The 13,232-nt window shown below is 46.0% G+C and overlaps 2 protein-coding genes across 4 annotated transcripts in view; both read right to left on the bottom strand.

The window, feature by feature from the left end:
• LOC142817662 (uncharacterized) overlaps positions 1-4,120 on the bottom strand; it is a 32,962-nt gene extending 28,842 nt beyond the window's left edge. For both annotated transcript variants that reach the window (XM_075894852.1, XM_075894853.1), the window contains exon 1: positions 3,823-4,120. The gene's annotated coding sequence lies outside the window, so the exon portion shown is untranslated. The remainder of the gene's footprint in view (positions 1-3,822) is intronic.
• LOC142817663 (uncharacterized) overlaps positions 1-13,232 on the bottom strand; it is a 327,371-nt gene that overhangs the window by 215,946 nt on the left and 98,193 nt on the right. The gene's annotated exons all lie outside the window — the stretch shown is intronic.

Below are 13,232 nucleotides of genomic sequence, written 5' to 3'. Positions count from 1 at the left end.
GCTGAATCGAGGGCTGCTTGACAGTGGTGGCGGCGACGAAAACAGACTAAGCCGTATATCTCGCACCGTCTGTGTGGACAAGGGCCAGTGCGACCATCATGGGGGTGTAGAGAGAATGGAGGAGGTCTCTCGTTGATCGACAAATTGGTCCGCATCGGAAGGAGCCCGGCGAAGTATTCTCGAAGTTGCCATCATCGATGAGATTGCCCTCGCTGTTTTTGCTGTTAACAGTTGGATGCACGTGTGCTTCGAGTCGCACACTTGCGGTGTCGAACGGCGTCGCGTGGACGGCGTCGCGTGGACGGCGTCGCGTGGTAACGCGATTTCCACCTTTTCGGTCACACAAGCATCGCCGCAAATGAAGCGCCTTGCATCATGTGTTACCTCTTTCAGCTGTTCCAACACTTGCCTCTTGCGCTTTCTTTGACTTGTGTGTACCTGTGAATTTCTTCCCCAGTAGTTCTCTGCCAGAGAGGGGTAAATAGGTTTGAAGGAAGCCACGGACATGCCGTCAGATGTTGTACAAGCGTTGCGAACGACAACGGGGTGCACGCTGGCACTTGATAGTCGGACTGAAAACCGAAACGTGCTCTCGTAAGTCGCGTGCTCCCGTAGTTGTTCCTATCTACGCCATGCTTTGGGCATCGTTGATGACTGTTGGACCCCGGCCGACAGCTGGCGTGGCGATCGTAACGAAGCTTACGTGCAGATGTTCGTGTCAGAAGTCACGGGGCAATACATTTTTTAGCTTTGCGTGTACGGCTGTAGCATTCGTGCGCAATTGGGCGAAGAAGATGCCCCCAAAGAGGAGCCTCAAAATAAATACGAGCTGTCGGAAGGTGGGAGTGTTAAGCGTATATGACTTTTCTGTGTTCGTGCGACTACTGTTATGCGCGAATCTTACACATAACTCCTGCTGAACAGTGCCAGGTCAGAATGACTTGCTCCACAATTAGGTACGCGTGTGGCTGGTTGATCTTTGCACCATCACGTGCACCATTATGTGCACCACTAACAATGTCTCTTATGCTTATGGCACGGGTAACATGCTAAATCACTAGCGCTATAAGTTTTCGAACAACCTAAAATTCTACGGCACGTCAACAGATGGTTGCGCCACCATATACTCTCACTCCCAACTTTCAAAATGAAATGTCTTTCCATAAGCGATTTTCTTCTTCCTTCTTTTTTTTGCTTACTTCAAGAGGCATACTTTACAGACGTGTATTTAACACCGATACTTCGAATTTGCTTAGCTCCATTGAGACCATCTGTCATGTCGGTTTGCTGGAGTTTCGCCAATCGTGCTGGAAAGTGTGGATACATGTCATCGAAGCCTGCTATCGAAAAGGGGATAGCAAAGCAAACAGAACAAGCAATTTTTGTGTTCTTTGATCATTTGAAGTTGGAAGTTTATTCAAAGTTGGAATTTCATGTTTTTATAACCTGACCCAAGAGTTCCCGAGCCATCTATTCGAATTTTCCATGGTCTGGCAATCGTGCGGCTTTGCCTTCGCATGCATGTGTTGTGAGTGGGTCGCATTTCATTTACTCGTGGATTCGAGCGTTCTTCGAGCACACGCTTTTACCGCGGGCTGGTATACTGGTAGAGTTCACGGCACCGTGTCAAATACCTAGGGCACGGCGTGTGCGGTCACGAGCACTGGTATCAAATGGGGACTTGTACGACTCTGAACATGTGCAGTTCACGCTTTGAAAATTCTGCCTCACTGCATGCGAGTGTGCAGGAATGCGATGGACCTGGAAACTGACATTCGAAAACTGATGTCTGACATTGTTACTAATGGTTCCCGTAATGAATGATAGTGTACGCACTTCCGATTCCCGTTCGGTGCTGTCTTTGCCGCAACAGCAAAGAGTGATGCTGCAAACGCTGAGCCAAGAAGACTTTCGATATTAAGCGTAACGATCTTTACAATGAACCGACCACAGAGTCGGTCGAACTTGCTTCGTATGCAGGAAGCGCAGCCGAGCTTCGTACAGCTGAAATCGAAACGTATAAATCAATGCGCATCGAAGCACCAGGAAGTAATAGCACGGCGCGTGAGAAACATGCAACGTTGGATGCGCGGATACGGAAGAACGCCTATACGTGCTGGTTACTCAGGGTATCTAGGTGAGAAAGCATCCTACTTGCTTTGCATCCCTTACGCGATTATCAATGGAGTTAAATTTAAACTAAATGAACAAGTAAAAGAACACAAAGGATGTCTGAGCATCTCCACGAAATTTCGTATTGGTATAGTTGAAGACAGTTGCAGAATAAACTTTTGAAGCTAAGCTCACATCAATTTGTTCGCACAATATTCCTACGTTGATATAGTCCAACGATGAGTTCTATAAACCTGCACAGGTGCTAGTTACGTTATACTGTTATATTCAACTCCTTAAAAGACTGCTCTCAATTTTTTTAGTATTCGTTTCCCACCGCTAGCTTTCTTTCTAGAAAGCGAAAAGCAAGAGCGACTTATGTCTTCGTTCATAATTTATTGAGAGCGTTTAGAAAAATGTTATTTTTATATATGGTCTGCATTTTCAATTGTTACACACCATTTTTATCAGTCAGGCACGCTGTAAGGTAAGCCTGCAGACAGTGCGGAGACGTTAAGAAAATAGCCGGATATCGACTATTCACAATAACATTGCATTACAAGCACATTCGCACTACGCAATGTCAGTGGCTGTAACTGCATTCACTGGCACTGATGTCAGATGACTGACAGCGGCAACCCGGAAAAGACAGTGGTCAACAAACATGCCCGCCGTTATCCGCAACTATTTGACACGAGCGATCATTGTGTCACCACGAGACGTCCAAACTTGACAACGATACTTGGTCTAGTAACGTTGCTAACTAAACGGCGAAAGAGCACTCCGTATCATGTCATGTTGGGCACTACAGGCTGATATTAAGGGCCTTCTTCCGTGGCACACGGTGAAAATTTTGCTGAAGCATTTTTCTCCCTGTCCTTCTCTGCACGCGCGTTCTTCTGCGAATGCGGAAGCCTGCAGTCAAAACGCGTATACCCGGGAAAACAGCGCGCTGGTTAAATGGTTAGAAGGTCGAGCAATGGTCAGTGTTTGAGTGATGCGCGCGTTTCTCGGCGGGCTGCGAGCTTATCAGGCAAGCACGTGTGCCATGCGCTGCGGACGCGCCCGAAATAAACGGCTTCCGGTCGCCATCTCGATCAGAGAGCGAGAGAAAAATGATCTAGAGAAATAAGCAGAGGTATATAGATGGCGGCACGTGCGCATGCGCCCCTATACAGCCCTCTCGATAATTATAGATATTGCCTCGCCTCGGAAATGGCCAGTCGACGACGATGCAGAAGCGTAGATCGCTCATGTGGAAATGAGAAAGAAGATGACCTCCGGTCGAACAGCGAACCAGATAACGACATTTGGCCCTCATCGAGTGGTGAACAATGGCGAGCGGGAGTACGGGAATGAAATAAACGGAGCCGAGTAAGTAAAGGGCGGAAGAGGCTCTGAACTCGCTCCAGAAAACAACACGTTGTAAGACGCGCGCCATTCGTTTGCAGCGAGGGTGCAGCACAGGAAGTCGCGCTGCTTCGAAACAATCGTGTCGTGGCCCAACGTAGTGAACAGATTCAGTACATCTCGTCTGCCTCTTTGAATGTAGCGTTATTATTTTTTCTTGTGCGCCAAGACTACCGTGTCCCGTATCACTCACTTTGGAGCCTAGTGAAAGCGAACGTGAGCAGCGCGTCTTAAGGGCACGGCCCCCTTCGCTGCGTCGGAGGCTAAGCAGACGAAAAAGGCGGGTGTTGTCGGTCTTACCAGGGACGCCAGAGTGGACCCGTTGTTGCATCGTCAAGTGGGAGCTTCGACAATGAGTCCAGAAACGCGAAGGCGTCGCCGGAGCTTTTTCCTAAGGGAACAAAGACGATTCAGGCGGTGCGTTGCGTCACCACCGAGACTGGAAGCGGAAATGCCACTGCCGTGTTACGGTCGCTGCCGAAATGTAAATGACGACAAAAGATTACTCGAAAAGACGCCCCTGCGGGATTGCGTAACTCCGGGGTCGTTACCTGTGGCATTCTGCCCAAAACGTGCCACACTGAAGTTTTTGCTTCAAAGCCGAAATGAAAGTATTCGTCATCCAGCTTTCGACGTCACGACTGGGTGCTCTTGTGATCACCCGCCTACCTTGGCATCAACCAAAATTACAATGGGAGGGTAAGGTGGATTGACGGTTATGACGCGCTAGTCAACACATGAGTAATGCCCCAATCTCGTCGCATAAATCGTCACACACCTCCCGTTAAACAGTGGCACATACCCGCGGGTGGGTATGTGCCACTGCGTTAGGAAAATGATGTCATCGGCAGCATTGACCCAACGAACGCATACATTAACTTACCATGGTCTCAGCAGGAATCGAACCCAAGCATTCCGCGTGGCAATCAATTGTTCTATCAAAAAACCACTCCAGCTCTTGGAACTACTGTTCAAATAGAGCGTATTGTTCGCGAAACATCATTGCGGTTGCAGTGCCCACTATCCGATTTTATAAACATTGCATATGTACTCCTATCATATAGCTATCACGTTAGATGAACGTCAATTGCATTTAGGTGACATTCGCTGAATTTGATTTATGTAGCAGTGTTCAGAGATACCATCTTCGCAAGCACCACCGCTACGTATCAGCTTATCGCTTCTGGTGTCGATTGCCAATACTCATGTTAACGTTGGCATCATTGCGCAAGTGCAAACAACTGGTAATTTAAGCATTTGCAACTGTTCAACTTTTGTCTATGCATGCAACATTTTTACATATATTTAGCGTGATTTCATAACGTGTCACTGAATAAAAAAATTACAACACTCTCACCTTCTCTTCGCATACGTTGCATAACGTCGATTTCCAAGGTAAGTGGCATCTCCCAAATGTTTTTTATTCATATTTCCGCTACACTTATACTTAGTTACGCTGCGAGGGACAAATGTAAAATTGAGAAGTGAATTTAGTGCTCTACTAAAGCTGTTTTCTTTAATTAATGCTTCATAGTAGATTCACCTTTGTTCTCTTACCGTAGGTTAACGTGTGCTAGTATTCACGTCTTTGCTTCTCCTTTCTTATTCCATCAATGTCCTACACTGCACCTGTTTGACACACAGTCTCCGAATCAGTATATCCAATATTAACGTTATTCAAGTCGCGAAAGGAATGCGACTTAAAAAAAAAAAACAGGACAAAACCTACTCTCCCATTATCCTGAAATTCTCATTAGCGAGCACTTGATACACAACACCAGCCTAACAGCACACATTTAACAAAAATATAACGCCTAAAAGGCAAGTATTTGTCGCAACAAAAAAAGAGTGCTCTTCCGTGTCCGGTTGATGAAGAAACATGTACGTTTGGTTCAGCAGTCAACGTAATCCTTTGTTGAAAGAATGGTGACACTTCCGCCGAACTCTTTTTCAATTCAGCGTGGTTAGTCAGGGGCCTCTGCTAACGCTTCCTTCCTCCACGGGTATAGTAAGATTACCAGGTGACCTCGAATGGTCGCTATAGCAATTTACCTTCCTGCGACATCCTCTTTCCTGGCTGCTCACCAAATAGGCACGAGTCCAACTGTCTCTGTAGGAAAAGGCATTGTACGCATTTACGGCTTCCTGACTTCTTGAAATGTGAACACACATAGAATGTGCAAAGATCCATCCGTGCAGTGCGTACTAATTTCCCAACCTTTTCCTTACAGCCTCAATCCTTCAACGCAGAATTACAGGCCAGATAACACAGATAATGATCTATAAATCAGTGGTCAGCCAAATGCCTTCCTTCGTTTTTGTTTTCTTTTCCAGCACTCTCGAACAGCAGGAAAACTTGGACAAGCCATTATATAGGAATTGACTGAACAAACATGAAAGCAAAGCTGGGCGTAGGCCATTGGCTTTAGAGCCAGAGAGTGGAGTTGAAGGGTGGGGTCCTCACTTCACCCCCTACTGCGACATGTTTGCGATTTGTATGATTATACACGCTAACATACAAACACGTTCAGCGAAGAGAAGGGAGTCAGACTCCTCCCTCCCAAAACAAACTGCAGCGCAGGTATTCTGACTCGGAAAGACCGATTTCTACAGTCTCTCTCTCTCTCACACACACACACACACACACACACACACACACACACACACACACACACACATATATATATATATATATATATATATATATATATATATATATATATATATATATATATATATATATATATATATATATATATACATATATATATATATATATATATATATATATATATATATGCATTCAGACATGGTGGTGAAGTGGCCGTAGCGTTGCAAGTAGTTGAGTAGATCCTCCGTGAGCAGTCTCAAAGTGGTTTATTTCGACGTTCCAGCCTGAGTCTGTCCTTCATCAGGATTGAGAAGTTCAATCCTGCTGAAAGCCAGACTCTGGCTGAAACGTCGAAATAAACCATTTTGTGACTGCTCACGGAGGATTTACTTGACTATATATATATATATTCAAGCGAAATACCTGCTCTTCCTCTTCAATTTTCTCTATTTATTTGTTTTTATCTCTGGCTTTCTTATTAACCACTGGCTGTATACAGTTACATTGATTATCTTACGAGCATTATAAGCTTGACAAAGGAAGACAGCAAGTTAACGCTATACGGGCAATGTTTAAAGTAAAAAAACAAAAACAAAAGGGAATGAACATTTTGATCTTAGCTGTTAGATAAGAAAGGAGCTGGGGGCCATTGTTAAACGATCATGGCAGAGTGTCTTGCGAGACTAGCCGTAGGTGAGGTCAGTCACGGCACGAATCCATGCTGTGGGTCAGCCAAAGGTCTCTCCCACACCCCTCTTGTCCCAACACACACACACACGCACCACTAGAGTGCAAACAAAACACCACGTCAGCGTTGTAGACGCCTCCCTGCTCTGCGTTTTAAAGAAACAAACGTTGAAGTTCGAGATAAGATGAAGCGTTCAAATACAATGGTGGCGTACCGCAATACCACGGTGGCCCTCCTTCCCGCTTCTCAACCTTCTTGTATCGGTGTTCACCTTTGTCTCGTTCGTTGGGAAACACTTGACAATGCGGGCAGCGCCTGGTTTGACATCAACGCGCAATGGACGGACGGAAAACGTGCTTTCCCTGGGGAAAGTTCTCTTTTTTTCTTTCTTTCGGAAAAATAGAGCCGCCATCTTCCTAGCATCGCTCAATAAAGTACTAAAATTATACAATCTATACACTGTGTTGGCTTGTTTCGCTGTTTTTTTATGTGGTCTCTATAAAAAGCCAGAGTCACGCTAGTCAAGGTCTAGGGAAAGGGCTTGAAAGGCAGCTCTGTGTTAACAATAACTTCATCAATCAACATAGGCGCGTAATCGTAAACTTGAAGATATTTCACCTGCTTTCAGTGCTAACCTTACCGAATGGTAAACCGCTTTCTTTAGAGTCGTTAATTCAAAGACGAGCCTGGGTGCTTTGAACTTCTGAAATGTGCTTCACAGTCTATCAGTGGCTGACATCATCATTGCCATTATCATTGCTAATTGGCAATCGTGAAATTAGTAGGACGAGTAGGAAAAAAAAACAAAGCCAGTGGTGCAGAAACCCAGCCTAGAAAGGTATCAAGTTTCGGTTTAAGCATGCTAAAAATTTTGGGAAAGAACAAAGTGTAATTGATATATTCATGACTCATATTGCTGAAAGCGGTGGCGCGGACAAATCATATGCAGTACGTTATGTTCAAAAGAGGGTGAACAAATAATCATAGGCTATTCTTGATTTTGACAGTTTTGTATATGATTGTGCAGATTTTCATCTTATTTTGGTGCTTATGCAATAATAGGTCTGCATGGAGCTCGTCAAAAAGCACATAGTGGCAGACAAAAAAAGAAACAAAGAAGAAAGAAATACATTGGAAAAAGCGATGGTGTGAGCAATGGTTACTTTCCTATTAATGAACATTTTCTGCCTATTGATCTCTCTAAATAAAAGCTCTAAACTACTGAAATATAAGAATAAATACAAGCACAATATTTGCCTTAGCAGCCCAAATTATTTGGTTTATTCAGTGTGAGGTATGTAGTACACTGGTGGATGGAACTTTGTGTAAATGGAGTTCTGAATTTCGATTACAAAAAGGACGCGCTTAGACTGGCTGCTTTGTTATACAAGTAGTCGGGTTCTGTACTTACTGGAAATGCAGGACGCTTAGTATTTTTCCGTCTATCTTGGAATTCTTCTAATAGAGCGTGCAAACGAATGTACGAAGACTGTGACTCATCCCTGCAGGAAGGGCTGGAACGTAATAAAGAAATCCAGCCGCGAGCCTAGGAGGTCACTAAGGCCATCTCGTCACCGGTAGCTCCTCCCTGAGAAGACGTAACAGGATAATTCCTACCATTCTTCCGAAGAACTTGAGGGCGGAACGCCTCGGGAACAGCGAGTACATCACTTAGTGTGCCATCACTGCCATGTAACATCCGACGGTTTTAATTCGCGAATGCAAAGTGAGCCTCCGCTCAGTGAGCCTTCGCTGCTCCCCGAGGGGCACACACCCTACTCTTTTCACGATCCCGCGGGCTTACAACACAGAGACGCCCTCCTTTCCTTTCCGTATACCGACCGCGCTTGTGGACAAGCTGCTCTGTTTGTTTCTTCGACTCGCGCGTCCTGCAGAAGCGCTGTGCAAGCTCTGTGGCCTCAACGTAAGGTGCGTGCAAACTGCGCTGAACCCGAGAGCCACCCGCAGGCCTCACGATGAATTGGAATAGTCAGCGCGACCAGAAGGAGAAGAACAATGCCTTTCCAAGCGCGAGCATAACCAGAAGAGAAGCCCGCCGAAGAAACCGATTGTTGGGAAAAGATGCGGCGCGGAGCGGCGACCTCTAAACCACTTCCTCGAAGTACTCTTCTGGTCTCCGAGGCGGCAGTCGGCAAGCTCGCGTTGAATGCGCAACAAAGAACGCCACTGTTTTGTCGAGGACAGTGTGCGCCGAATACCTTCGAGGGAAACGGAGGCCACGCAAATTCCGGAGCTGACGCATAAACGGCTCCGTTCCTCATGCCGCACCTCTACGCAGGCTATGGGAAAGTAAGGTTTGTGCACGGGAGAGGGGGGCAGGAGGTGGAAGAGTCGCGCACCGGGAACGGTACCTCGGAGAAAGCTCGGGTGACTCGCCCGATTAATCTTGTATGTGCGCACACACAACGGTAAAAAAAAAAAAAAAAAGAGGCGGACAATACGCAGACGCATTCTTCGCATCGTCGTAGTCGCCTTCGTAGAGTAGCGCTCGTCCATTCCGGTCGAACTGCCCGCTTTCTTTATTTCGCTTCAGAAGTGCGTGAAACGAACGACTCAGCGGGGAGGAAACGTTGCTTCCGGCTCGGCAATGGCGTCGCGGCCGTGGCACATCTTTCGCTCATCCGCACCACCCGAACGCGACTCAGTGCCGCGAGAAGGACAGTTCACTTGGAAAAAGACTTTGTCGGAAAGCGATAGCTGGAGCGAGCGCTTGGGCCGCGTACTCCGCGACCATCATTAACGTATACACGACTGAGGAGGCGGCGGTCGCGATGTATTTGCTTCGGCAGAAGGCAGAACTACCTTCGAAGGGGAGAATGCGAATGAGAGACGGCGCTCCGAGAAGCTTTATGTTTGCGCTGGGCGGAGTCGAGTCGTGTGGAAGCTGATAGCGAATGAGAAAGGACGCAGCTGCGGGATCTAATTTCGTCACCCGTTGCTTGTTTGCTTCCTGCGCATTTTCATCACTTGCCTGCTCTTTGTAAGAAGAGGCGCTGCGCCATCGTACTTCGAGCAACACACCTGGCCGCCTTAATTTCCGCAGTAAATATTTGAGCGGGGATTCGGCGCTAGACTTGCAACCTTCATGACTCGTGCAATAGTTTTTTTCTGACGACAATAGTATGTGCTCTTTTTCCGTGTTTTGCGCATATGTATTATTTCGCTTTTTCTTCCCGAAATAGTTGTTTCTTGCGTAAGAAGATGCTTTACCGAGAATAGCAAGAGTGAAACGTGGGGACCATAGAATGCGCACTTCTCATGGAGAATATTATTCTATAGGCCTTGAAAACAAAGTAAATTTTCGTAACAGCATTTGAGAAAACCCCCTCAAAGTGAATAAAACAATGTCATCATCATCATCACCATCGTCAGCCTGACTACGTCCACTGCAGGACAAAGGCCTCTCCCATGTTCCGCCAGTTAACACGGTCCTGTGCTTGCTGCTGCCAATTTATACCCGCAAACTTCTTAATCTCATCTGCCCACCTAACCTTCTGTCTCCCCCTAACCCGCTTCCCTTTTCTGGGAATTCAGTCCGTTACCCTTCATGACCAGCAGTTATCCTGCCTACGCGCTACATGCCCGGCCCATGTCCATTTCCTCTTTTCTATTTCAACTATGATATCCTTAACCCCCGTTTGTCCCCTAATCCACTCTGCCCTCTTCTTGTCTCTTAAGGTTACACCTACCATTTTTCTTTCCATTGCTCGCTGCGTCGTCCTCAATTTAAGCTGAACCCTCTTTGTAAGTCTCCAGGTTTCTGCTCCGTAGCTAAGTACCGGCAAGATACAGCTGTTATATACCTTCCTCTTGAGGGATAGTGGCAATCTACCTGTCATAATTTGAGAGTGCTTGCCGAATGTGCTCCACCCCATTCTTATTCTTCTAGTTACTTCAATCTCGTGGTTAGGCTCAGCGGTTATTACCTGCCCTAAGTAGACATAGTCTTTTACAACTTCAAGTGCACTATTACCTATCTCGAAGCGCTGCTCCTTTCTGAGGTTGATGTACATTACTTTCGTTTTCTGCAGATTAATTTTAGGACCCACCTTTCTGCTCTCCTTGTCTAACTCCGTAATCATGAGTTGCAATTCGTCCCCTGAGTTACTCAGCAATGCAATGTCATCGGCGAAGCGCAGGTTACTAAGGTACTCTCCATTAACTCTTATCCCTAACTGTTCCCATTCTAGGCTTCTGAAAACCTCCTGTAAGCACGCGGTAAATAGCATTGGGGAGATTGTGTCCCCCTGCCTTACACCCTTCTTGATTGGTATTCTGTTGCTTTCTTTATGAAGCACTATGGTAGCAATGTACAATAAAACAATGTGCAGCGGGGAAAAAGGTATTCATAGCAATGTAGGTGTATTTCGTACTAAATATGATCTGTGTACTTGTTTTTTGTTTATTATTTATACTGTCGTGAACACAGACTACTGGCTGCTTTGACAACCAACTATTGACAAAAAATGGGTTACCGAATATGTTGACAGTGCTCCCTCTTTGAGGTGGCAAGTGCAGTGATGGCACTGCTTTAATACGATATTGAGTGCGTGTTGATGACAGCCACTCATTGTCCTGTCTAGTAAAAAGTATTTCCAACGGTGATTGTAACTGTAAAGCGTAACTGTTAGAGTGTGCTGTTATCAGCAGAACATCATAGCAGTAACGTATAGCATACACACACAATTCCATGATGTATGCTGAGGACGAGGTAACTACAATTAAGTTTTTGCTAACTCCTTTTCTCCCACCCCAAGTGTAGGGTAGTCAACCGAGCCAAGCTTGGTTAACCTCCCTGCCTTTCCTCTCTATTTATCTCTCTCTCTCTCTTTTGCTAATGAGAGTTCAGTTTCAAAGTCTATCTTTTCATATTATTGATAGATTGGGTCTTAATTAACTAGGCTATAAAAGTTGAACGTCGGAAGGCGCAGGCAGACCATATAATGCTCGTTCGTGAATGCCTCTGACACAATCAGCGGATTTCCCCCCGCCCCCCTAATGTCCGTTGAACGATGCCACATGACTGATGGTTGGTTGTTAAATTAGTACTTTTGAATATGATCGATGCTTTCCAGCATTCCTATCCTGTAATCTACTACAACACCCTACACATCACTTAAATTATGACTTGTCATGCATTAATTCATGAGGAAACTTCACACTTGTGCCGCTAAATTCTGGCTTTAACGAGAGTGAGTCGAAGTAGAAGACAAGGAAAGGCAGAGAAGTTAACGAGAAGCAGCACTTTTAACAGCGTATAACACAGCGCACGAACATAGAAAAAAACAAAACAAATAGAGCTTTTTTTCTTATGTTCGCGCGATGAGTTACGCGCCGTCATGAACCACAAGTGACTTCCCTTACTAGTGTAAAAAATAGAGGAAAGCAACAAAGACGGAAATAACAGCGTGAAGAGAAAGCAGGTGTGCTATAAGGAAAACAAGCGAGTATTTGGGGAGTGTTTCTGCTACACAAATATAATTGCAATCTACTTCGAGTACTTTCCTCGCGCTATCACAACGGTTCTGGTAGTTAGCGGTTGCGAATGGCACTCGCGTTATCAGTGTGACATAGGATTCCCGCCAGTGCTGTTGGTAGACAATCGGACGATTTATTCAAAGGTCGTAGGCTCTCTCCCTGCCAGCGGCAATTTATCTTTTCATTCATACCCTTTGCTTCCCTTCTTCGCATTTACGTTACAATTACTGCTAATCACACCCCTGCACTTTCCTTGGCATCATTATCTGTTAATTCACCGTAATATTGTACAAACAAATAAAAACGAGCCTTAACTTTCCAATTCTTTCCTTAAAACAGGTGAAGTACATTTTAACGCGTGGTACGTGCGTTCGCACTGCTTAGTAACGTCCCTCATATCCATGCATACTTAAGCACGGTACAGCAAAATGTTTTTCCAATTTTGAGGATTTGCAAGCATAATGCGCGCGTCTCTCACGGCGGGTGCGAAAAAAGGATTAAAGATTATCAATACGCGCTTCAGAACGTGAACTCCCCTGCAGAGAGCGTAACTGGTTCCTGCGCATCTCGTCTCCGCACCCAGCAGCACCAGAAGCGTGCCAAAGGTTGACGGCGGGGCGCGACAGCAAATATTAACAAACGCGAGATATCACGCAGTTTCGCGTTCGCGATGCCAAGTTCCGCCTGCGGTGCGAGCCTCATTAGCGGGCGAACGTTTCGGCGCAGTATGATGCCTGCGTCTGGCGCCACATGGCGCGCTGTCCGTCTCGAACGCTATCGCCACCTCTCCGTGGCAGATTCGAAAATTCGCTTCACTCTGTTTCCGGTAACAGCGGCTGCATTACGCGTGGCGTCCATCTCTTGCCTTCCCACCAGTGAGGCTGACTCACAACGCGCAGAAAGTAGACCTAA

Source organism: Rhipicephalus microplus, chromosome 5, assembly GCF_043290135.1.
Source record: "Rhipicephalus microplus isolate Deutch F79 chromosome 5, USDA_Rmic, whole genome shotgun sequence".
In the NCBI taxonomy this organism is placed as follows: domain Eukaryota; kingdom Metazoa; phylum Arthropoda; class Arachnida; order Ixodida; family Ixodidae; genus Rhipicephalus; species Rhipicephalus microplus.
Note: the sequence above shows the minus strand (reverse complement) of the source record. Positions and strands in the feature narration are given on the sequence as shown.